The 24909-nt window shown below is 41.2% G+C and overlaps 1 long non-coding RNA gene across 1 annotated transcript in view; it reads right to left on the reverse strand.

Annotated features, from left to right (window-relative positions):
* LOC134551426 (uncharacterized) overlaps window positions 1-24795 on the reverse strand; it is a 164806-nt gene extending 140011 nt beyond the window's left edge. The window contains exons 1-2 of the long non-coding RNA XR_010080567.1: window positions 24660-24795; window positions 20553-20651 (exon numbers count right to left, since the gene is read on the reverse strand). This is a non-coding gene — a long non-coding RNA (uncharacterized LOC134551426). The remainder of the gene's footprint in view (window positions 1-20552; window positions 20652-24659) is intronic.
* Between the last annotated feature and the right edge of the window lie 114 nt (window positions 24796-24909).

The following is a 24909-nucleotide window of genomic DNA, read 5'->3' on the forward strand; positions in this document are numbered from 1 at the left end:
ATACCAATGGTACAGTTATATGCCAACATGAAGCTTCAGCTCTCTTGAAGTTATCAGGGATTTAACCCTTCTCATTTCCCTTAACCTTCATCAACTCACCCAGCAGGGTCACTTTGCCCTGGTTGTGGCAACCTGAGATGGTGTCCCACAAAATCAGTTGATCTGTTTCTCTAGCTCATGTAACACTATGTTTACCATTGCTCCCATGGGTCTCTTTCCCTTTTTTTTTTAGAACTGTTAATTTATTGTGCTTCTTCAGTGTTTTTACAAAGAACAAAACAGAGGATACCGTTTCTGGGGTCCTCTTTCCAGCATACAGCAGTCGCTTCCCAGGCACTGAAGAGTAATGCATCTGGAACTGTTTGCTCTTCTCCAAAAGCATTAGCATGTTTTGCCATCTCACACTGACAATCTAGACCCAAATATGCATGAGAAGACAACAGCAGCTGCCCCTTAGTGCTGCCATTTGGGGAATCCTTAATAGCAGCAACACCAAAAGATTGTGCCAGGGAATTCTGTCCTTAAGCAGACAGTTCCACCGTCTCCCGCAGTCTGTCTCATGCCCATCTGCAGCTGATACGTTCCCATGACACAGAGATCAGCACAGACCTGCCAGCACAGCCCAGCACAAGCTACAGCTGCATCTCCATCTATCCACTTACAGCAACCTTTCTGACAGCATTTCTACCAAGGGTAAAAAAAAGGGTGGAATTCGGCCAGTTTGCCTGCCCCACTGCCTTACAAAATGGAGATGGAGGGCAGAACGTCAGAGATGAGCTCATGGCTGCATGGCTAGTCTCCTAGTTGTTTTCCTGTTGGTGGACAGATTGCAAAGAAATTATTATTTGTCACCAAGTTTTAGTCACTGGGGTACTAGCAGACTTCTCCCTTGATGCATTCATAATTCATATTTTTAATATCTAATCACTACACATGGAGAAATGCTGGAAGCCATAAAAGCATGACCTGGCAGAATTCAATCTGGTCTAGACTGAACCAAGCTATAGCCACACAAGGCGTTCTTGGTCATCCATACTCTGCCCCTAAGCAGGGACACTGCTGTACCTTAATTTGACAGCAAGAAAATAAAGAGTGGTTTAAAATGAAAGCTGTTAGTCAAGGATTTTGTCATAACAGACAGATTTGGAAAGAACAAAGTTCTCATTATACTGACTGTTGAGATTCTCCTTTGTGAAACTGTGACCAATCTAATAGTGCATGGGGGATATTTTTTAATAGAGTCAACAGGCAGATAGATGAGATTTTAGACAGATAGAGACAGAAGTGTATAAACTTAAGCCAAACACAAAGAAAGAGAAACTGCCTGGGAAAATGTAACTGAGAGTAACTCAGCATGGCTTGGTATTGGGAGCTGAACTTGCAGCTTTGACAAGGCTGACTTTAAGGCGACCTTCAGTGGAGCTCTTTAACAGTGTATGCTGGGCAATCGCTGGTAAATCTTTATTAATTTTAATTGGCGGCACCCATTTATAAGAACCATTAAAAAGGATAAATTGAGCCCATCCGGCGTAATGTCTTTTGTTAATTAGTTTGTCAGCACTGTTTTAATATCCCCTAATGACTTCATATTTCAGGCCTGACATTAAAGGAGACGCTGTGAGAAAGGAAATGGTCTTATCACCATGTACATTATTTTCTTTTTTTGAACAAAAAGTGTCCTTCCAGGCCTGACCAAGGTTAGGTGTCACTTAACTCAGATAGACAGGTACCACAAGACTTGGAAGGGCCCTATCACTGTATCCAAACCTCACCTTGCTACTGAACAACATGCCCTGCTAAGATTTTCTCTTTTTACAGACCCAGACAACAGCAGAAGGAATTAAAAGTCATTAGTCACCAAATTCCCATCCTCCAGAGCTCCTCATGGTCTTGTCTTCAGTCTCAAAACACAATCATGAGGGGAAAATGCAGGAAAAACCGGGTACACAATTGCAGCCATGCCTCTCTTAAGTAAAACAGGTTAAACCCCACAGAGCTAAGGGTCTTTTGATTCACAAGGACATGCACAACATCAATACTGTGCTCTGCTTTGAGGACCACAAACTTACAAATGAAAAGTTGACAGAGTAAGAGCATCAACATAGAATGCTTTGTGTATGGATTTAATTCGTTAAAGAAGACAATGGAGAAATTATCTCTCTTGGGAGAAGTTCTCTTCTTCTTGTGCTCATCCTGTATTTCTTGTAATAGCACACTCAAATTTTTATCCTGGAAGATGAAGAACTTGAATTCAGTTATCAATGTTGGAAAAGTACTTCTAATGAGTACAATATTTTAGACTTTTACATCTCAAATGGGTTATGAAGATTTTAAACTAGCTAATGAAAGCAGTTTAGAACATTTTATCCTTTTTCTTTAATGTGTAAGCACTTGATAATTTTTATTCAAGGAGGAAGCACATTCAAGGAAGGGCCAGGAGAAGGATCAGCTGCAGCCATCACAGAAGACAACAGAACCCCTCGTTGTCTGAAAACTCCCTTTATGAGGTGAACCTTGTGTACTCAGACACTTTGTTTCTCTCCTCACACATCTGCCACACACATCTTTGAGCTGATGAACACTGGAATTATTCATCTAGGGAATCATTTCCTCACTATGTGGTCTGCAGCAAATTTTGTTCCTACTGAGTTTCCTACAGTGATTTGCTCAATCAAGGGGAAGATCCTGAATTAACACTGACTTTTTGTCAGTGAAGGGGTGTCTCGTGAGCTGGATTCTATTAGGTTTTTCATTTAAGATTACAATAGGTGAGCAATATGAGGCAAATAACATCCCTCAGTAGTTAATATTATATTTGATACTTTGGTGCCTAGTGTTGGATTAATTCACATGATGGTGAAGTGAATAAGTGAGACATAGCTAATAGAAAAATTAGCTTTTCCTCTGTCTTACACAGCTTTGCAAGTCATGAATATTTTCATTAATTGTAAGGTGCTTCCATTTATGCTGTTATAATAAAAGGAAAATTAAATCTTCAGCTAATAAAATAGTGTATTTTTTTCCTTTTAATTTTAAGTTTACTCATAGATAGCTTTTTATAGGCATCATACTGAGAATTGTAGAGAGACATGTTCAGCTTTGCTAGATCACCTGTCAGCAAAACACAAACAAGTGATTACTGTAGCAACTGAATCAGTTAATAATTTTATTACTGAGCAAAATCCTTGCCTCAAAGTCAACTGAAATCTCACTGTAAGGGTTTGAAAAACTAACAGGTTTTGCTTTTTCCATTAAAATTTAAGGTTAATGATTTTACAAGATTTTTTTTTTGCAGATACACAGTCACAGCATTTGAATATTAAAAGCAGCTCTTTGATCTCCTGAAAGCCATCCTACTGTCATTGTAAGCCTGTGCCATGTTTCATGCAGATTTAAAATTTTCAGGGGACTGCTAAAACTATGCCCTATGTGAAGCACACAGTAAAAGCATGCCTAGGGTGAAATAGATATTCCCAGCAGTCTGAACACCTCTTTGAGTGAACTGCCTTTGCAGGGAATCAAAGCCTTGAGTTTTTTTCTCCAACCAGCCTGTCTCTTGTGCACTGGTGTGCACTACAGAACTCAGCCTTTCATAATCAAAGGTCTGTATAAGACTGGCAGCATAGCCCATACTTAGTCTCCATTTTGCAGCTCTGACAAATAGAAATTTACATAATAGTCTTTCATTTCTATAAAACATAGTGATTCGTGACACGCATATTTCCAGTCTTCACCACAGAACTAAACCTTGTGTTTTCATTGTTTCACTACTTCCAGCTCTCGTTGTATAGAAAAATATGCCTTAATTAGTTTTGCCATTGCTAGCTGGAAACTGAAAAGAGACGATTTGCATCAGATGTATTAACTCAATGACAGTTGAAATTCACCTGGGAATTGAAAAAGAAGGAAACTCATATTCCTGTTTCCAGTCACATCTAAGAGCCAGAGAGAAGAGGGTGGCATCTGCCACTTCCAAAATATGGCAAACTAAGGCCTAGGCCTTCCAGTCTATTCTCCCATATATTGCAACATTATTTTCACCTGATAATGTCTTTCCTTCTTTCATATAAAATTTTCTGTCCTGCAGCATGTCACTGTTGCTTCTGGTCTTCAGGATTTAGATGGCTAATAATGAAATGTCCAAATACTAATAAAATGCCTATATTTTAATATTTTTTTAAGTTAATGAATGTACCTAACATATTCCAAGCACTTTAATAAAATTTTAATGCTTTATTGCCAATTTTTAATAAATTATAGTTTTTTACCCAAAATCCAGCTTGCAAAAAACAGCAACAACAACAACATAAAAACCCACAACACCATCAATTCTTAGTACCTAAGATATGTGGCACCCAGAAAAATAACCTGACCAGTCTAGATAAGTCTGTATAATTAATTTTACAAATGTATATGAACAGAATTACAGGAATGGCCCATCCATGACATACAGCTGTGTCATGGATGTGTCAGCTGAAGTACCCTGACTGGTCCACCAGGCTCATTCTGATCCCATTACCTGCCAGAAATCATTGAGCAACTTAGGCAGATCTGTGTGCCTGCATTACTCAGTGCATATGTTGAAAATATCAAGTTGAAGCAAGAGAAACATCACAACCCATATTTACAAGGACAGTTTTTTGGTTTTTTTTTTACTAAAGCTGTTGTTAATAATAAAATCAAGCTATTAATTTCAGTAACAGATAACTACATGCAATACATTCCCTTCACAAAGCTCACAACAACACATTAACTGGTAGTTCCCAGACTGGAGCAACAGCTGGGTGGCCAACACCGGCCATTCCATCAGAAGCAGAAAATGGTACTGCTACAACAAGGGCTAGCAGGGGTTCAGAAAGTGTTTCAAGTGGTCCCTTGTCTCAGCTGGTATTGAACCTGTAGTTGCTTTCTGCAGAGAGCAGCCACCACTGCCTCAGGTACCATGCGAGTTAGGCATCCCACTGCTGATTCTGATGTTTGCTGGAGGCCTGGTGGCCTTCAACAAATTTGGCTGCCTCACATGCTAATATATTCATGCTTGTGTATTCAACAGCATTACTGACTTTGGAGCTGATCAGGTTTTGAGACTTTCAGACATGACCTCATAGCGCTCTCTTTTGCCCTCTGACTCACTCTCTCCTGCAGTCCATTTCTACCCCTGTACATAAATACCTATGGAATCCATTCCCACCCACACAGAAGAGGCCTTTACAGCACACACAGAGGAGACCTGACACCTCTGGGGAAAAGCACAGCTGTTAGGTGGTACCATGGGGACTGTACTCCTGTGTGCAGTGGCTCAAGAAGTGATGCCAACAGGCCTGTGAAGGTCCGAGTAAAAGCTACAGATTTACTTGCTTACAATGAACATAATTTAAAAAAAACACTAAGAACTATAAAGGTAAAACAAATGTGAAGTTATTCAAGTGTGCTTTTATTTAGCATATTGTTTAAATAATGGATTAAAACCAAGTTCAAAATCATCTGCTTTGATCAATCATCAAGAGATCATAGTCTATTTTTTCATCAGAATCAGCTTTGTAGCTTACACTTCAGCACTGGGAAAAGCAATTGCCTGATTTTCTCCCATAGGAAAAAAATATAAAAGGAAACAGAATAAATCACATGAATTGATGCAAAACCAGAAATGTCACTGTTTGTGTCATATGCTCCTATGTCCTACGACCATTTAGCCAGCAATCTGTTAGTCCTGCATCATGGTGAGCATCCAGCATGCAAGGAGAGTCGTGCTGTGTTAGCCTGCACTTACTGGTACAGATCTCAAACCACCTTACAAAAACTGCCCAATACCCTTACCCTCATTTTGGAAAGAAGAAACTGATACACAAAGAAAAGTTGTTTGATACGGATGGCAGAATCAGGATACGTCTACTAATTTTTTTTTTCTGGAAAAATACTCATTTCTTTCCTTTCTTCTTTAGTATGGAGGACCAGAAAGTTGAGGCTGCATATTTCTCAGCAGAGAAACTTCTTTGACAAGAAACTTGTTAATTTTCCCAAATTTCCTTGTTTTCTTCAGTATTGCCCTCTCTGTAACTTCTCCCAAACCAATTCCTGGTCACAAGTCAGAAGTGATAGAAACCTTCAGTACCAGTAGTTTCAATGAACAATTCCCTCTTTGGCTTCAGACTTGTCACTTATAATCTTATCATTTTCTCTTAATCACTGCTTCCCATAATGAAAACAGTCACAACAGTAATGAAAATAGTTTTGAAAATAAAGTGGGTTTATAATGTAGTTCATAAAGGAATAAAAACCTGCAGAAGTCAATTAATAGGAGTCCCGTTGCCCCTATTCACAGGACTACACTAAAATTTTCTCACTGAGGAGAAAATAAGCAAAATCAAACAAACATGAAAATAAATTCCACCTCAGTGAACTGTCTCCAAACATTTGATAGCTCACCTCTGTCCTTTGTTACCCAGTTATATTCAAGTAAAACAATCCACTGAATAATCCACATGAATAGTCTTGATCTGGAACCTATGTGCAATGACTTCCTTACATGTGTTTTGTAACACATATAATCTTGCTTCCATTCTCCAGCCAAAAATAATGCCGTTTTGGAATAAATTTCTTGCCAAGAAACTCCATATTTGCTTTGTGGGACTATTTCACTTTAAACTCACTCTTTCCAATGAGACTTTCAATCAACCTGTTCACAGCAACAGTTTCATGGAATCCTAGAATGACTGGGGATGGAAGGGACCTTAAAATCATCTAGTCCACCCTGCCTGCCATGGGCAGGGCATCTCCCACTAGAAAGTGGTTTCAAAACCAACAGAAGTACACTGAAAAGGCAAGTGCATTTCAGGTTTTATATTAGTAATCCAGAGCTACTCTCAGTATTTGTCTGCCTTTACAGAGGGGTGAGGCAGTCACGAGAATAGATCAGCCTCCATTCAAGCACTTCCAATAACTTTTTCATTGTGTTCTGCACTAGTACCAAGCATTGTGCATATAGGCACGCCCTACATATCTATGGGGAAAGCTAAGAGATGTAATAGAAGGAAAGTTGGTTAGAGGCACTTAAACCAGTGCATACTACAGGTGCTCAGGTCAGTGCTTACTGAAGGGTTACCAAGATGAGTTCTGCTTAGTGGGAAACAAGGGATTATCCCCGGGAACAACTGTACTGACCCACAAGACATGTGGAGCCGGGTCTAAGCCCAAGCCTAGCCTTGAGTACTGCAAGCACCAGTCTCTAACTGGTGGTTCCTCTACCCCGCCTGGGTGACAGGAAGAGAGCAAGGAAGCCTACCTGCAGAGCAGCACCTGGTGGCAGCTGGAACAGCAGCGCTGCTTCTGGATCCCCCTGCTTGTGCACCTCAGCCTGTTGGCAGAGCTCACAACACAGCTGCTTACTGCAGGCTTTCACAGATCATGTTCTCTCACTGTATCTGACAGGGACTAATGCCTGAAATCACACTGGTCTGAAAAGCAGAGACTGTCCAGAGTTGCAATATTCAAGCACAGTCCTTTTCCAAAACCAGAATATTTCAGCATGAGGCTTATCTCAAAGCCAACTGCATTGCATCAGCCTCTTGGAAGAAGTACTGTGAAAGGTTTCTGACCTTTCTTTTCCATTTGGGGACAAAAGTGTTTCAATCGTATCATCCAACACCTAAACAGGAACAGATTCTCACTCCCAAGTTTGAGAACCAGAAGTAACATTTTAAAATAGCAAGCAGCAACCTTTGTGACAGTGAAAAATTAACTTGGAAAGCCTCAAAGTGTGTGGAGACCTCACGCAGTTTGGAGGAGCTGGTTCTTCCAGATCTAGCTGTGGCTCAGTTAGATGGGTCCTAGAAACAGCTCTTGGTTCCTCCCACACAAGAGATTAGGGTATCAAACAAGTGCTCTCAGAAAGGGCACAAATTCAGTTTCTGCTGTTATTCCACAGAGATCTCATGCAAAACTCTCTGCCCTCCAGGTGATACAGTAATATGAGTTCACTGCCATGAGCTTACTAATGATCTGACCTGGCAAAAAGGACAATTAAATTGTTGAAAATGAAACTATTTTAAAAGTTGAGGGAAAACCTCACACAACTGATTTTAGTAATATTGTTCACACAGCTTATAGAGATGGCCGAGCTACATGCAATACATATAACTAAATAATTTCTATAACTGAATTCACACTTTCACTAAATCATCTATGCAGTGAATAGTCATCAATTCACTCTTTATAACAAAATTGACCTGACACTGCTCTCAGCCATGCAAAAATAACAAAGCAGAAGTTGTTCATTTCTCTGTTAACTGAAAGTGAAACAAATTCAGCAGAAACACTTTGCTGCTGTCTAACCAATCAAAAAACAACTTTTATATGTCTTAAAAGAACATGGATTCAATTTCCTGTTCATACTTGGCAATTGTTAGCTAACTCTGTCAAATTTCTCAGAAGGTGATGAAGCATAGGGTGGATAAATGGGTTGTAAGGTGGAGTGAAAATCTGCTGAACTGTCAAGGGGTTCAGAGGGTTGTGATCAGTGACCCAAAGCCCAGCTGGAGGCCAGTCACTAATAGTGTACATCACGGGTTGATACTGGGGCCAGTAGTATTTTACATCTTCATTAATGATCTGGATAATGAGACAGGGTACCTCTGCAATTTTGCAGATGGTACAAAATTGGGAGGAGTGAGTTGACACACCAGAGATTTGTGCTGCCATCAGAAGGACCCTGATCAATAGGTCATGAAAATTAACAGAGCAAAATGCCAAATCCTGCATCAAGGGTGAAATAACCTCACACACCAGTGCAAGCTGGGGCTCACTAGCTGGAAAGATGCTCTGAAGAAAGGGGTCTAGGGATGCTGGTTGAACACGAGCCAGCAATGTTCCCTTGTGGCAAAGAAGGCAAATAGCCTCCAGGACTGGATGAGGGAAAGCATTGCCAGCAGGCAATTGAGGAAGGTGTTCCTTCTGTTCTGCTTAGCACTGGCGAGATCCTACCTGGATGCTGTGTCCAGGACTGAGCTTTCCAGAACAAGAGACATGAGCATAGTGTAGCAAGCTGAGCACGAGACCCATGAAGATTATTTAAGGTCTAAAGCACCTATTATAGAAGGAGAGGCTGAGAGAGGTAAAATTGCTTAACCTGGAGAAAAGACAGTGCAAGGAGAATCTTACAAATGTGCAAGAATACCTATTCAGAAAGAGGAAAGAAGACAGAACCAGATTCCTCTCAGTGGCATCTGGTGACAGGACAGGAGGTAACGAGCACACAGTAAATACAGGAAGCTCCATTTAAACACAAGAAAAGCTTGGTGTGATGGTGGGCAAACATTCAAACACACCATTTCAACATAACTTTAATCAATGACTATGGATTCCATGCCTTTGTGTGCTCTGGCTGACACCTCCTCATATAGCTTTACATGCATATAAGCATTCAGCAATATTCCAGATTCAACTTTTTGAGCCATCACAACCTTGTACTCCCAGAGTGTCAGAATATGAAATACCCAAATAACATTGACATCTAGCTAAGTTTATGTCAGTTCTGAACTCACTGCACTCTTGAAGGTTATTCCAAAACAGAAAGAAGTAGATACTATAATAAAGGAATTTTTATATCAGACTGTAGTTTGTAAATTGGGTAGAAATATCTCTTCAGCTACTTTGGCATGTTATTTTATCCCTCTAAATCTAAAAGAAAACAACATGGGTTAGTTTTCATGAACTGATCTTTACATTTTTCTTCGTCTTCACTTTTCACAAAACAGCAAACACATTTCCAGCAAACACAGCACTATACCAAGCAAAATTGCAGAAAACTCAAACCACCTACAAGTTAAGTGTCTCCTTGGCTGATATCAGAGGTCTTTTTGCTAATCACTTATTCAAGTACACATATCTTCAGCACCTGTCTTTGTGAGATCATTTTTTATTATCAATGGGCTCAATTCAGTATTTAATTTTCAGTCCATAGCATGTAAAAACTCCAGCAACACAATGGGGGAGGTGAATAAAAACAGACAGTGGATCTTTACTTGTCACAGATAGAATCTACCCTCTGGGTAAACCTTTCATACCTGGAAAAGCCAGATGGAAAGAGTGTGGCCATGCTAATGGAAAATAAGAAACAAAATGTCTGGCGACTATAAAGAAAAGGTTTGTTGAGATGGGTCTTGAAATGAAACATTTCTCTTGTTTGGCAACACCTTTGGCTAGCCTTCAGATGACCTACAAGGTATTTTGCAAAGTTCACCCAACAAAGAGAACAGAGATAGAAGACACAAGAACTGTTCTGGGTCAGACCAAAGGCCAGTCTAGCCTGATAACTTGTCTCATACACTGCCTCATACTCACTGAATGTGCAATCCCAGAGCAGACTCAACTCTGGAACAGTCAGCCTGAATAGAGACATGCAGAGAACTCGTCTTGCTGTCTGTCCTACTGTGAACAGAGACCCAAGATGGATACCTAGGGAAAGGCATAAGAATAAGGCAGTCCTACACCCTGTGCATGTGAGAGGAGCCTGCTCTAAAACTTTCAAAGTAACCAACTGTGGCTTGTGGAAGAAGATATTCCAGTGAGGCTGTATTACACTATGATTTTTAAGGCCTTAACTTCAAAGACAGGCACTGATGTATATAAAACAAATCCAAAACCAGCACCAATACCCTCTCCCATTCCAGTTCCCATTATGATCATAAGCCAAGCAGAATATCATGATAAATGTGCTGTGCTCATACACCTGTGAGGGGTTCCCAGCCTGCAGTGGAAACTGGAAATCTGTCAACAAGCAGACAAGTGAGCCAGTGGCCTTCTGTAATGAAGGGATGACATCAGTGGACAAGGGAAGAACTGTGCTTGTTATCTGGACATTTGTAAGGCCTTTGACACATCCCCTCACAACACCCTTCCCTCTGAATTGGAGAGAGATGGATTTGATGAATGGACTGTTTGGCAGATGAGGAATTGGCTGAAGTGGACAATGGCTCAATATCCAGACGGAGATCAGTGACAAGTGGTGTCCCTCAGATGACTGGGCTGAGCACTGTTTCGTATCTTCATCAATGACAAACACAGCGGCATTGAGTGCACCTTCAGCAAGTTTGAGTGCAAGAGCCAAGCTGAGTGGTGCAGGTGACATGCCAGGGGGACAGAATGCCATCCAGAGGGCCTGGACAAGCTCAAGAAGTAAGTCCACAGGAACCTCATTAAACCAAGTGCAAGGTGGTGCAGATGAGCTGAGGCAACACCTGGTATCAATACAGACTGGGAGATGAAGGAATTGAGAGTAGCTGAGAAGGAATTGAGGGTGCTGGTGGATGAGAGGCTGCACGTAAACTGACAACATTCACTTGCAGTCCAGAAAGCCAAACATATCCCAGGCTACATCAAAGGCAGTGTGGCCAGCAGGCTGAGGGGGTAATTTTGCCCCTCTGCTCTGCTCCATTGAGATCCCACCTAGAAAACTAAATCCACTCTGGGGTCTGCAGCACAGGAAGGAACTTGAGCTGTTGGAGTAGGTCCAGAGAAGGGCACAAAAATGATTGGAAGGATGAAATACCTTTCTTGTGAGGAAAGGCTGGGAGCTGGGGTTGTTCAGTCTGGAGGAAAGAAGGCTCTGGAAAGACTTTATTGTGGACTTCCAGTAGTTACAGGGAGCTTATGGGAAAGATGGGGCACCTTTTACCAAGTCCTGTTGTAGGACAAGAGATAACGTTTTTAAATTAAAAGAGGGTAGATTTAGTATAGATCTAAGGAAGAAATTTTTTTATGATGAAGGCAGTGAAACGTAAGCACAGGTTACCCACAGAGGTGGTAGATGCCCTGTTCCTGGAAACATTCAAGGTGAGGTTGGATGCAGCTCTGAGCACCTATTCTAGCTGATGCCCATGCTCACCTCTAGGGTGTGCCCAATATGACCTCTCAAGGACCATTCCAACCCAAACTATTCTATGACTCTGTGTTGCAAGTGTCCTTCATAGTTTGAGAGCCATCTAATGGCACATGATTGCTCAGGACACACTGGTGGGCTTCGCAGTAGTGAGGACAAGTTTCTGTCTCAGAATTTTGTGTCTCTTTGCATGTTGGATGCATTTGAAGCATACGTGGAACCCCAGCATTCTGAAGCTGCACTCCCCTGTGACAGTGCAGCTCACAAGTACCAGGGCATGGAACCTGCAAGAGTTGAGAGTTCTTCCTCAGGCATCTGCCTGGAAAACAGTCTTCAAAAGATCAGGTGGCTGCTGCATGACATTCCAGGAAATGCTGTTTCCCTTTTGAAATGTCCTGTCTACCACAGGAATCACATCAACAATATTGAGATGCTTGTCTGTTCCTTAAAAAACAAGCTTTCCCAGAAGAAAGAGAACATAAAAATAAACACAAAATAAAAGTACTAAAAGCTAAAAATACCCAAACCCCATCACCACTAAGGAATTATTAGCCTATTAGCTCAATCTATGCTACATAAGTAAAAATGAGGGATTTTATTAACAATGTCTATGCTACATGGAAGGTTTTCTAGGAGCAATATATTTTCTATACATGTAAATCCACTGGAAGTACTGGATTTTTCCATTTTCATGTAAATCAAAAATTTCTTTGTATAGTGTTACTTCATACAATCAAAATCCTAGAAATGCTGTATTTAAAAGATTCATAAATGTTATACCTTGCAGATTTAAAATATTTTACAGTTATTTTATTGTTTAATTTTTTTATTACGCTAATATTTATAAATATAAAAAGTGATTATTTTTTAATTGTTGTGACTAAAAAATTAGTGTTGTGGTATTGAAAGTCCAGGGATTGAGGGCTTCTCAAAATTTCTACCATGCACAAGGTACCAACACCCAGCAACATAATTGTGTCACAGGAAAAGCAAAATTGAGCGACTACTGCAAGTGCAGAGCTTCTGGCAGGAGAATTACACAGCAGAGGGAGCAATTGCCCTTCATAACAGAAGCAATTGAGTCACTTTTATTCCTTACAGCATTAGCATTGCTGTAGCTGCAAATTATTCTGAGTTTGTACACCAGCATTGTAGTTCTTACTAGATGAAACATGAGAACTGAAAAAAAAAACCAACCCTGCAAGATCAAAAATCTTCTTTGAGTATAGCTGAGTGCAAGAACTCTGCTGTGACTTTGATAGGCATTGGTAAAGCATCCAAGAGACAAAGCAGCTGGTCTCTCTCTGTTCAGAAAAAGAGATGGATGATTGCTAGTGTTAAATAGTGAGAATTTGTGAGAAGGGAAATTATCATTCATTATAATAACAATGCTGAGTCGATAGAGACAGTTTTATATCCTAAGATATAGAAGGTGTTTTGAGAACAAAAGCTGTGAGATCAGGGGTAAACCACCTGTGTACGTGTTTATTCTTCACCAGTTTTCTCTGAGAGTTTATTCTGGTATGTAGTCATTTCTTAGTTTGACCTACAAAGCCTCCAGGACACCATCTGGTGCAAAGGCTGAACAAGGTTACATTCTTGGCAGGGAGAATGCAGCAGCTAGAGACATGGGAGATTGACTCTGGGGTTTATTATTCATATTAAGGAACAGGAACTCCAATTCAGAATGCATCTGGAAAAGGTGCTGCAGGTTTCACAGCACTGTGTTTATAGAACTTCATAGAGAAGATGTGCCTCGTGCCTTACACAATTAGGGTCACTGCAATGCAAGGCATTGTACCTCACACTGTTCGCACAGGAATATGGCAAAATCAGCAATAAGATGAGAGCAGGTGCACACATTCAGTGGTTTGTATTAATATCTAACAGCAATACTTGCTCTCATGCCATTCTTTAAATCTTTACTTTTCTAAAAGAGAAAAAATACAGCAAATTTCCATTTGCAGTCTTCTGCCTATCAGACTAGTCATACATTTAGTTAGACCAAGTGTTAGTCTTAGCTATCTTTTCTTTTGCACCCTTTGAATCCTACTAATATAATAAAATTTAACATTTTCCTAAAATTTAGCATAGCCTTCCCTTTGCTATTCAGTCAAATCAGCTACAGGATCTAAAACTGAGAAAAGGATCTTTGCTCAGCATGGGTTCCCAAGAAGAGCAACTCAGTCATCCATGAAAGAAATAACTCATCAATTTATTACAACTGACGGATTAAAAAAATATTTTGGTTATTTTGAACAAACCAAGATATCTTAATATACAATAAACTGCCAGAAGTCAAGAATGATAACATATAAGAACCAGTTTTATCAAAACCACACCACTGGAAGGTAACTTCCACCCTTTCCAGGGACTAGTGAACTGATAGATGCTACCTGCAGCATCAACTTCTTCTAAAGATCCACTTCTCAAGATAGAGGGCATCAGTGTCCTGGAAAAAATCAGTGCAAGTGCCTCTAAGATTGGCTGCTACGTGTATCTGCCCTGCAGCTGACCACATTCCCACCGTGGGTATCCCGTCACATACAGCAAGGGTACTGACTACCAAGAAATGGAAGTTACTTTACTTGTTCATCACTGAGACCAGCAGGAATCACCACAGAAAGTACAAATGGGTGCACTGTAACCCAAATGACCAGAAACTCCATAAGCAACCAGCGAGAATCCGGCCCTTTGTAACAGTTGGTCTCAGGCCAAGAAAAAGCTGAACATCCGTAGGGGTGGCTGTGAATTGGCCAGTCTCCACCTACAAACAGAGAAAGCTGCTGCCATTCATCCCACAAGTGTTCTTGGAATTTGCTTGCTACAGCTTTAAAAAAGGTCACATAGAAGGTGCTCAAAAAGGAGTTATGCACTGATCACTCTAGCTGTTTTAACTGGGCAGCCAATTCTGCCTCGTGACAGACAGCTGGGAAATGGAGCTACCAAGAGGCCGAATTGTATCCGCATTTAAGCACTCGTGTTTCATGCGAGCACATAAATTGTACAGCAGGAATTTAGGGGATGGAGCAGCTGCATTATGAGGAGAGATTTCTCTCCTTAATTTGAAGACGTGCAGGCTGAGAGGGATACAAGTGAGAACAGCAAAATCATGAAGGTAGTTGAGAAAGCGAGTGCAGATTGTTAATCACTAAACCTTGTAATACCACAAGTATGGACACACTCAAACTGCATGCAAGACAGGTTTCAAACAAAGAAAAGAAATTATTTTATTTTGCAAACACAGCCATAGTGAAATTTTGTTGACGTGGGACTAGGAGACCAATAATATCAGCAGGCTAGATAATAAAAGCAGGCTATAAAAAGATATTTTCTTTTACAGAGAGCTGTTCCAAAATGGGTAAGGGAATGGCCACAGGTGTACCTCCCAGAGATTTTAATCCAGTGACCATGGATGCTGAGGAAGAATGAGGAGAATGCACAAATGAATGACCAGGATCATGTCCTAGCTCCATGTAGTATTGCCTGCTGTTACTGTCCAAGGCAAAGATACCTGTCCAGGTGGGCCTTAGGTTTGACAAAATAAGGTATTTCTTACACTTTTATGCATGAAGCCATGGCTGAAGAAAGCCATTGCCACTGTAGGCCTGAGAGCCTGGACTCGCTGCAGGAGAGGCAGCCGGCATGGCATCCCCTGTGAGCTCTGCCAGACCACATGTGCTTTACAAACCTGTGCAGAAGTGATAATGCAGTAGGCATACACACTGAAGAACTGCTTCTGCCTGGCAGAGCACTGAAGCTAAACTCAGAATTGTTTCTGTTATATCCTGGTAGCTATAACTACTGAAGTTTTGCAAGAATTCCCTTGCTGTTTTGCATCACATGCGGCTCCTGTCCATAATACTCCCTGCTCAAGAAGAACTCAATAATGGCACCAGGCTTTGTCCCTGTTACAATACGAATTTCTCCCCAAAACTTGCAACCAAACAAGTAAGCTCAATTTACAGCTTCATAAATGTGATGTCTAATAATGGCATGCCTGTCCCACCCTCATAACATGAGAGCAGAGACTTTTAAAGAAAAAATCTGTCATTTACTAGCACTCAAACATGCTGGCTTCCTCTGAACACAACAGATTTCACCTGCTTCCTTCCTTTTCCTTTCAGATCCTCCAGCTGTGACAGATATGTTACTGACACACAGAGCACATGTGCCACATGTCCCTTTATCTTCCTCTCCCATTTCCACACTCCTGCAGTACTGAGAGGAAATTGAGCTGGCCAGAGTTATCTGGATGTATGCAGGGTCCAATCAAAGAGTCATGAGACCAGATGGATTGACAATAGCTACTGCTCCTCCTATGGATTAAATGCCACCTCCTTTCTCAGAATTTTCCGTAACATACGCAGTGGTCACCATTCTAAACTTGACCAAACAACTTGCTCAGCTTCACACTATAGTGCATGGGTGGGCAGATTTCAGATTATGCTTGTGACTTCCCAGGAAGCCATAAGAAAGATGGATCTAATTTTAGTGGAGCCCACTCCTTTCTCAAGTTGAGGAAAAATCTGGTTCCATTTTCTCTGAAGCCTGCAAGGCAAGTAGGAAGGCACAACATTTTCATCATTGAAATCTAAAAAAATATGACTATACACCAGCTCATTTCTCAGCATTCCAAATATAACTAGAAAGCATAGTGTTGTATAACACAAGAAGCACTGCCCTACAGTGATAGAGATTTTATCTAGCTCCCATTTCAATGGCAACTGGCAGCTGGAATTTGTTTGTAAGTTTATTTGATAGCAAGATGAGTTACACTGGTCCAGAAAAGAAATTACATTGGAAATCACAAAAGGAAATAATCTATTAAAGCCATCCATTTCCTCCCCCAGGCATCAAACAGATACAACCCAGTCTGTACTCTTAGAATCAATTTGACAAGGTTGTCTCAGACAGCAGAGAATGGGACTAGAATCCTTCCCAGTAGAAGTGAACAGTGGACAGTGTCAACTCTTCTAACACTGGGAGTAACAACTAAGACAATTGGGTTCTCAGCAGTACAAAACAGTAGATCTTTACCAAGATCCGTTCCTCATAAGCTATTAATGAGATCACCTCTTTCCAATGGCCTAAAAAAATTTAATAATCGGAAAACTGTATGATTCTAAAGTCATTCTGGTCGTGAGAAAGGGAGAGCTATCTAAAATATTCCTAAAACCAAACCAGCAATGAAATGGGAAAGAGACATGAGAAGACACGGGAATGGGTTGAAAGTAACTGGGCCCTGGCATCAGAAATCAAATTTATTCCTTGGCATCAGACATCCTTCAGGACAGTTACTGTTTACAGAGGCTGACAGAAGAAGTTGCACTTATTGGAAATGTTCTCTAAATTTCAAGTTTTCTAGACTCTAAGTTAATTCCAGTACATTTTTAGGAATTGCTTTACTATTCATTATCCTGCAGGAAGAACACTTGATCCTACACATTTTCACTCCTAACCACTAGATGTCACTCAACCCATTTCTGTCTGATGCCCACCACCACCGTAATTTACTCCCCGACGGGGAAGAAATAAAAATAAAATAAAATTTTTAAATAAATAAAGGAATAAATAAATTTTAAAGAAAGGCTAAAGAATCACTCCGGAGAAATAAAGAACATGTCAAATAGGGCACTTTGTAAGCCTAAAGTAGCTTTCAAATACACGTAGGTCAAGATGTTTTGAAGCTGAGACAGATTCAGCACCACTCAGCTGGAGAGGGCAAAAAGATCAACTCTGTATTTACAGGCACAGACTTATTAACTGTTCAATTAATTTCCAACTCAAATAGCAACAAAGTGAACAACTTGGGTGGAAAGAATCACCTCTTAAGCCTCTGCAAAGTCCACTATATTCCCAAAGTGTAAGCCTTGAACCCTGCAGTATATTCTTTATCATAGAATCCTAAAATGTTTTGAGGTGGAAGGGACATTAAAGATCATCCAATTCCAGTCTCCTGCCGTGGGCAGGGACACCTTCCACTAGAACAGGCTGCTCAGAGCTCCTTCCAGACTGGCCTTCCTTGAAAACATTTGTGAATGGGGCAGCCACAACTTCTCTGCTCCAGCGCCTCACCACACTCACAGTAAAGATTTTCTCCCTAGTGTCTGAACCTGCCTTCTTCTTTCAGTTTGAAGCCATTCTTCCTTTTCCTGTAAGTACAAGCCCACGTCAAAAGACTCTCTTTAAGCTCTCTTACATTCTTTCTCTAGGTACCAGAAGGCTGCTGGGACTTCTCCCCAGAGCCTTCCCTTTTCCAGGCTGAACAGCCCCAGCTCTTTCCGTGTGCTTTCACAGGAGAGGCGTTACAGCCCCCTGATCATCTTCATGGTCCTTCTTACACTGGGGCCCCAGAGCAGGACACAGCACTCCAGAGGAGGCCTCACCATCTCACCAGAGCAGGCCAGAGGGACCAAGTCACTGTGTGTAGGTGTGTACCACATCTCTGTGATGCCAATAAGATCATAGCCCTACAGGCACCTACACATCTCTAATCCCTCTCACTTCCTCCCCACACTGCATAAATTGCATAGATGCATTTAGGTTGGACACCCCACCCCTATCCGAATGAAGCCACCTACCTGCCATCTTCCTCCACATACCTTACAAGATACTCCCTTGGAAAAGGTACCTTTTTAGTTTACAGCCAGTTTAAAAAAGGAATTCAGCTCTTTGTACTACGCCTCAACTTTCATGAAACCCCAACCCTACCTGCAAAACCTGCAATGATAAATTCTCTCCCCCGTATAAACAGATGTCACTGTGTGGCATCAAGCACATTTCATACAATGCCTAAAAAATGTAATACAAAACTGAATGTGAAAGTATAATTACTAGATTAGCAGGTTTCAGCAAAGCAGGGAACGTATGATAAGACTGAAATAATAACAGGGAAAGGGAAGGAGGAGAAATCGGAACCAGGAGATTAACACTGACAAAAACAATGGGCCATTTGTTAATAGTGATAGACAATTTTTTTCATGAAACTTTTCGTTCATACTCTTCTAATACATTCCTCAATGTATTAGAATATTGACAAATTCCTATAATCTTTTCAGTCTATGACATAACAGAGCAGATCAGTATAGTCCTACTGATCTATGCATTTCTACTCTAAAAGCAATAAAGCCTTTCCAACAGTGAAAATAAACTATTTCTTTAGCATAGCTAATCCTTTTTTAACCAGTCCTCTCCAGTCCCCAAACATATAGCTATAGGAATTAACCTATTTTCAAAAAAAATATTGAAGTCTTTCCACATGCACAGAATTTTTATTCACTTACAATTTGTGTAGCCTGGAAACCAAAATAAAGAAGGTTGGCTTGCTGCTTAGGAGAAAAATCATATTATGTCCCTGGTCTGCCACTGTTTTTCTGTGGTATCATGGACAAGTCATTCAGGACATGTGTACAGTTCACAGCAGAGAACAAAGCAGAGTGCTCTGAGCTGCAGATTCCCAATCCAGGAAACTCACCTGGCACAGCTCTGCTGAGCCTGTGTGAACCAGCCAGTACTGGTACATGAAGGTATCATTGCATGGAGGTGGTTGCCTGGCTCACAAGGTCAGGGATCACACAGCCTGCTCAGGTGTCTTTTCACCAACAATAAAAGCACTTGCTGGTTCTTTATCTCTTTTCTTCATTTGAAGAGTGAGAAGAGGTAGCCCTTCCATGTTTTGCAAAGATGCTGTAGGCATACAAGCAAGAAAACTGGGGAAGTGCAGACAGAACTGAGTACCAGAGAGAAGGGAATGCAAGCAGAACTCTAAAACCATCCAGCACTTGCAAGTTGCTTTCCTGCAGTAATTTTATCTTAGGCATCAGGGGAAAAAAAATTTAAAAATCTATTACGACTAAATAATAAAGTTAGAACTAGAGACACTAAGGACCAAGCTCTGAAAACTGATCAGGATCAATTTGACTTGGAAAATGATAAAAAATATCTTTAGAAAATACCTTTGCTCTCGCAAAGTGCCACTTTATTGACATTTCTTGAAGAAAAATAAATTTCTAGTGAGAAAGGTTACTCAGGTTCAAGGAGGATTTTCTGAGAAAAGGGAGAGGCACCAATTCCAGAGTGTACTGACAAGCTGCAGCATTAATGATAAGACAGAAGTTCAAACTGCATGCACGAGACTTGGCACAGAGAATTAAACCCAAGGCTGCACAGAAGTTCCTGACCTGCCAAGAGTGGTGACTTTTGAATGTACAACTGAATGCTCACCGTAACCCCTATGTGACAGACTCACATGCTAGACCAAGCTCAGCACACTTGTTGGATGTGAGGAATGTTATATTTAGATTTCTGTTTCACACAAAAGCATTGTTGGGATTTGAAAGCAGATCTTTCAGAAATAGAAAAACAAATACCCTGCCTGTTGGTGTATTCATTATTCTGTTTCCAGTTAAATCTTTCAGAAGTGTCTGTTCTGTACCAGTGTAGAACAGGAAAAAGGTTTTAAGGGATAGGAACCTGTTTCCTCTCCATCTCTAGAAAATAATATCAGATAGACAGAAAGGAAATTAAAATTTATGATAAAATTCTACCTTTATCCAAAAGTTTACTGGAGAAGTTAATGAACTTTAAAACAGGTACAATTTTTTGCAATTTGTGTTCCACACTCCCTTCAGAAAAAAAGGCCTTTTCCTTCCCAGCTAAGTACAGTACTTTATACCTGTGATAGCCATATTCCTTTCAGTGAAGCTTGATGTGAAATCATATCAGTCTGTGGTCTTTCCTGTAGACCCACTTTCAGTACCCAAAGCTGGGGAGGCTGCAAGAGACCAGGAGAGGACATTTTACAACTGCATGTAGTGACAGGATAAGGGGAATGGTTTCAAACTGATAGAGGGTAGGTTTAGATAGGATATTAGGAAAAAATTCTTTATTGTGAGAGTGGTGAGGCACTGAAAGAGGCTGCCCAGAGAAGTCGTGGATGCCTCATCACTGGAAGTGTTCAAGACCAGGCTGGACGTGTCTCTGAACAACCTAATCTAATGGAAGGTGTCCCTGTCCATGTCAGGGGGGGTTGAACTAAACAATTTTTAAGGTCCCTTCTAACCCAAACCATTCTATGATTCTGTGATAAATACAGAAGTCTCAAATATTTGCTGACATTTTAAAGCCTGATTGAATCTAAGTCTCCTCTCTCTTAGGTGTGACCTATGCATGAAAAGAAATCAGAATGACTGCACCTGAAGAAAAAAATGTGTGGAGTCATTATATCAGTCTCTGTTGAAGTCATTCTTAGCTGCCAACAAAACAGGGCTATTCTGGCACTGCTATGCCAATTGACTAAACATTACATGTGCTGTAATCAAGTAACAAAAGCTTTGCTGTTATCTGCATAGGTAGTCCTGATTAGAGCTAAGGCAAGAACAAATTTAGGGGCAAAGGTAGAATTCCTGCTTGGGGCAAAGATCTACTGCAGCACATGCAAACTGCTCAGCAGCACAGTGATCTCAGCATGGGTTTCTGCACAGCAGAGAATTTCACTGCACATAAGGACATTTGTATGAATAGGCTAAAGGGAGTACTGGAGCTGGAGAAAACTAAACATGGGAAAAAACACGTGAACACCATGTAGACAATGAGTTTCAACCTTCTATCTTTAACTGAAAAGTTAAAAAAAAGGAAAGGGAAGGGGAAGGCAAAGGGGAAATCAAACACTTTTAAAAGGTAGTTCACCTAATTTGTCACAGGCTATCCAGTGTGATACAGAGGCACTGAATGACTCAAAGGCAAAGTTCTGAAATATCAATTTAGAAAAACTACAGATGCCTTTGAAAGAAGCATTCCGAACACCCAGAGAATTAAACAGAATTGATATGTTAAAAACACTGAAAGAAACCCAACAAGGTTAGGTAATAACCTCAAAGCTAAGTACTCTGGGAAATAAATTCAGATATATGCTGATCTGTTGCATGAGGCTTTTCCCAGAGCTCGTTCAGGAATACAAAAAAGGGAACCCAGTCTGAATCAGTTACAGAAAAAGGAAGTTAGTGCCACAGAGGACCTTAGATCACAAAAAGTTAGGCCAAGTTGGATAAAGACAGCACAACCCCTACTCATGCTCTAAGCAACACTTACATAGAATAATGTAATTTGGAAAAAAACCCTTAAGTTCACTGTGATGTTCCAGTTCACACTAAGAAAATGTAACTAAACAGTGGCCTAAAATTGCCATTAAGAAGAAGAAATCGCTGCTAAGTGTTTAGTTGGTCTTATGCAAGATCACAAAGACACTGTCTTTGAAGACTAAAAAAATAAACCAAACCTCAAAATCAAAATGACAGCATAAGAACAAATTATTGTCAGAAGTAAAAAGAATTAAATATTATTAAAAACCTAGAAGACATTATAAAACAAAGGGAACACTATCACTCACTATCCATGTATTCCATGTTTGCAGAAACTAATATTGGATCCTCTATAATAGAGACGAAAGTCCCACTTCACACAGAAGAACAGAGGAAAGAATTTATTTTCAAGTGGTCTGTATACCACTTGCATACTTTTATCAAATATTTTATATCTTAAAAAACTTATTCCACTAAGTTCTGCTTTGATTTCAATCATTTATCAGTGTTATTTATTTTCTCACTAACAGCAAAACTTAACTCTGTGTTAAAGTTTCACCCATTTAAACCATTCTCAAGTGTGATACACACAGAGCATTTGCACAGTCTTCCTTCACAGTGCACAGGTAAAGGAACAATTTATGTTGTTATTAAACAGAAATTGCATGCTTTCTGGTCCCTCATCATCCCAGCCACAACAGTGTGCTGCCAGAAATGAAAGGCAGTGTTTAATGCACATTACACACCCTGCACTGTGGGCAACAGCACCCATGGCACGGACACACAAGCTGTGCAGAAGGGGGAGTGAAGTCTCAGTCCTGTGCTGTCACCTCTGTTGTGTCCAGTTCCCACTGCAGGGACTGTCTCACTTGGCACAGCTCTGCTCTATCCTTTTTCAGCTATGCAAAGCTTAGTGCCATGGCACTGCCTTAAAATACAGATCCCCTGCTACAAACTAATTATTTGAGCGATGGGCAGAAGGAAGGGATGCTGCCTAATTATTAGCCAATACAAACTGAAACAAAAATCACTTGATAAGCTTATTTTGAGGTCTGCTGATGCTTATCAGCTACATTTCCTCCAACTGAGATTTGAGAATATGAAATATGAAACATACAAGACTTGTATTTCACTTCTACTATGACTATTTTTTTATAAGAAAGAAAAGTTGTTAATGTGCCAAAAATGCCAACTAATCTTTACAAAATCTCTGGCTGCAAGTCAGAGTTATTAGCATTTTCCTCTAACAGGTAGAAAAGCTGAGGTACAGAAGGCAATATAAACAACTAGCCCTGAATTAGTGTTGGAGCTCAGAATCAAAACAAGCATCCTTGCCTTTTTGGACAGCTGTGCCTAATTTCAGCCAGGGGAGGCAATACAGCTCTAAGACAAGCATTTAAAGTCTTTGCACCTGTCCTTTCTGCAGTGCTGTTACTGGAAATACACCTGCCCTCAAGCAACATGCAGATGATGTCCCCAATAGCCTGTGCCACTGCATGACTGGCACACTCCCAGTCCCATGTCTCTAGAGGGACTGAGGACCACTGGGGCAGAAGGGACTGAGGACATGGGGGGTCATGAACTGTTCTTGCAAAATTCAGGGGCTTCAGAGTGATTCCTGTCACAGGTTTTGATGCCTCTTTAGATATAAGGAGTCAATTTAAACCAACCATCAATTGTTCACAAGTAAAAGGCAAAGGAAATAAAAACAATTGAAATCTTACTGAGTAGATAAATCTGCAGTGCTTAAGGTCCCCATTCAAAAGAAATCCTTGTTCAGTGGCTTGTATGTTTAAGTACTACAAAAGTTAATGTAGGCTGTATGAAGTGCTGCTGGTGATTTGCTTGGAAAGCAAAAGGAGGGATACACATTTAGCCTAATTTTCCTTTTAAAAAAAATCAACCTTTCAGCATTTTGGGCAATGTTGAGTTCAACAGAAAACCGTGTTTAAGTATTTTGCCTTCAGAAATGATCTCATGTGAGCAACAACACTACAGAAGAAGTGGAATTTCTCTCCGAAATCCTCTCCCCAGCTCTGTAAATGCTATACCCTGTTCTCCGGGCACATCAAATTCCATGGCAACCGGCATGTATTTCCCCTCACTTCCCCACACTGACGCTGAACCGCAGCCTTTTGTTGGGAGTGCTAAATGCAAGTATTTTGAGATGCCCTTCAGAGGGTTCCTCAGCAGCTGACCCAGTAATTTGTACACATTTCATGTACTTGGTGCTTAAATTACAGAACACTTTTGTGTTAGAACTTTCAACATGGATTAATACTACAGGGTGGTGAGAAAACAGCCAGTAGTCCTGTGTAGGGCAAGACATAGCCTGGCTCTGGCAGATGAGGACACAACCATTGCAGCGGGTACACACGGGAGAATAGGCTTACAAATCTCCTGCAGCATGTGGAGAACCTCCCGTGAGAGCTCACACTACAAGAGAGCTGAAACAAAACCAGATGATGAAGCAGAGCAAAACACTCAGTCTTTTGCCTGTGGTGCATCTCCAGACTTTAAGCAGGTTGTGTTTTGCCTCTTCCCAGGCAGAGGAGCCCTGGTGGGCCCCTCCCTTGAGGGGGACTGGCTGTATGTTGCACACCCCTAGAGAAGCGGCGCGGTTCCACAAGAGTCCATCCCTCACTACTGCTTTGTGCTTCAGGAGCATCCCAATGCGCTCTCCACCCCCCACTGCTCCCTACCTGGAAAGCTCATCCCAGCTCTTGCGTTCCTCAAAGCTATGTCAACGCGGACACCTGCCCCTGGCTCCCAGCAGCGCTTTATCGCCTGCGGGCCGCCCCTGAGCCCGGCCAGCCGCCCGCCCCGGCCCCGCCCGGCCCTGACGCCCCCGCAGCCCAAGCGCAGACCCCGGCGGGCCGCGCTCGGCGACCCCCGCCCCTCACGGCAACCCCTCAGCAGCCGCGTCGTGGCCCCGCCCCAGCCCCCCAGGGC

The sequence above is a fragment of the Prinia subflava genome, chromosome 5 (assembly GCF_021018805.1).
Source record: "Prinia subflava isolate CZ2003 ecotype Zambia chromosome 5, Cam_Psub_1.2, whole genome shotgun sequence".
NCBI lineage: Eukaryota > Metazoa > Chordata > Aves > Passeriformes > Cisticolidae > Prinia > Prinia subflava.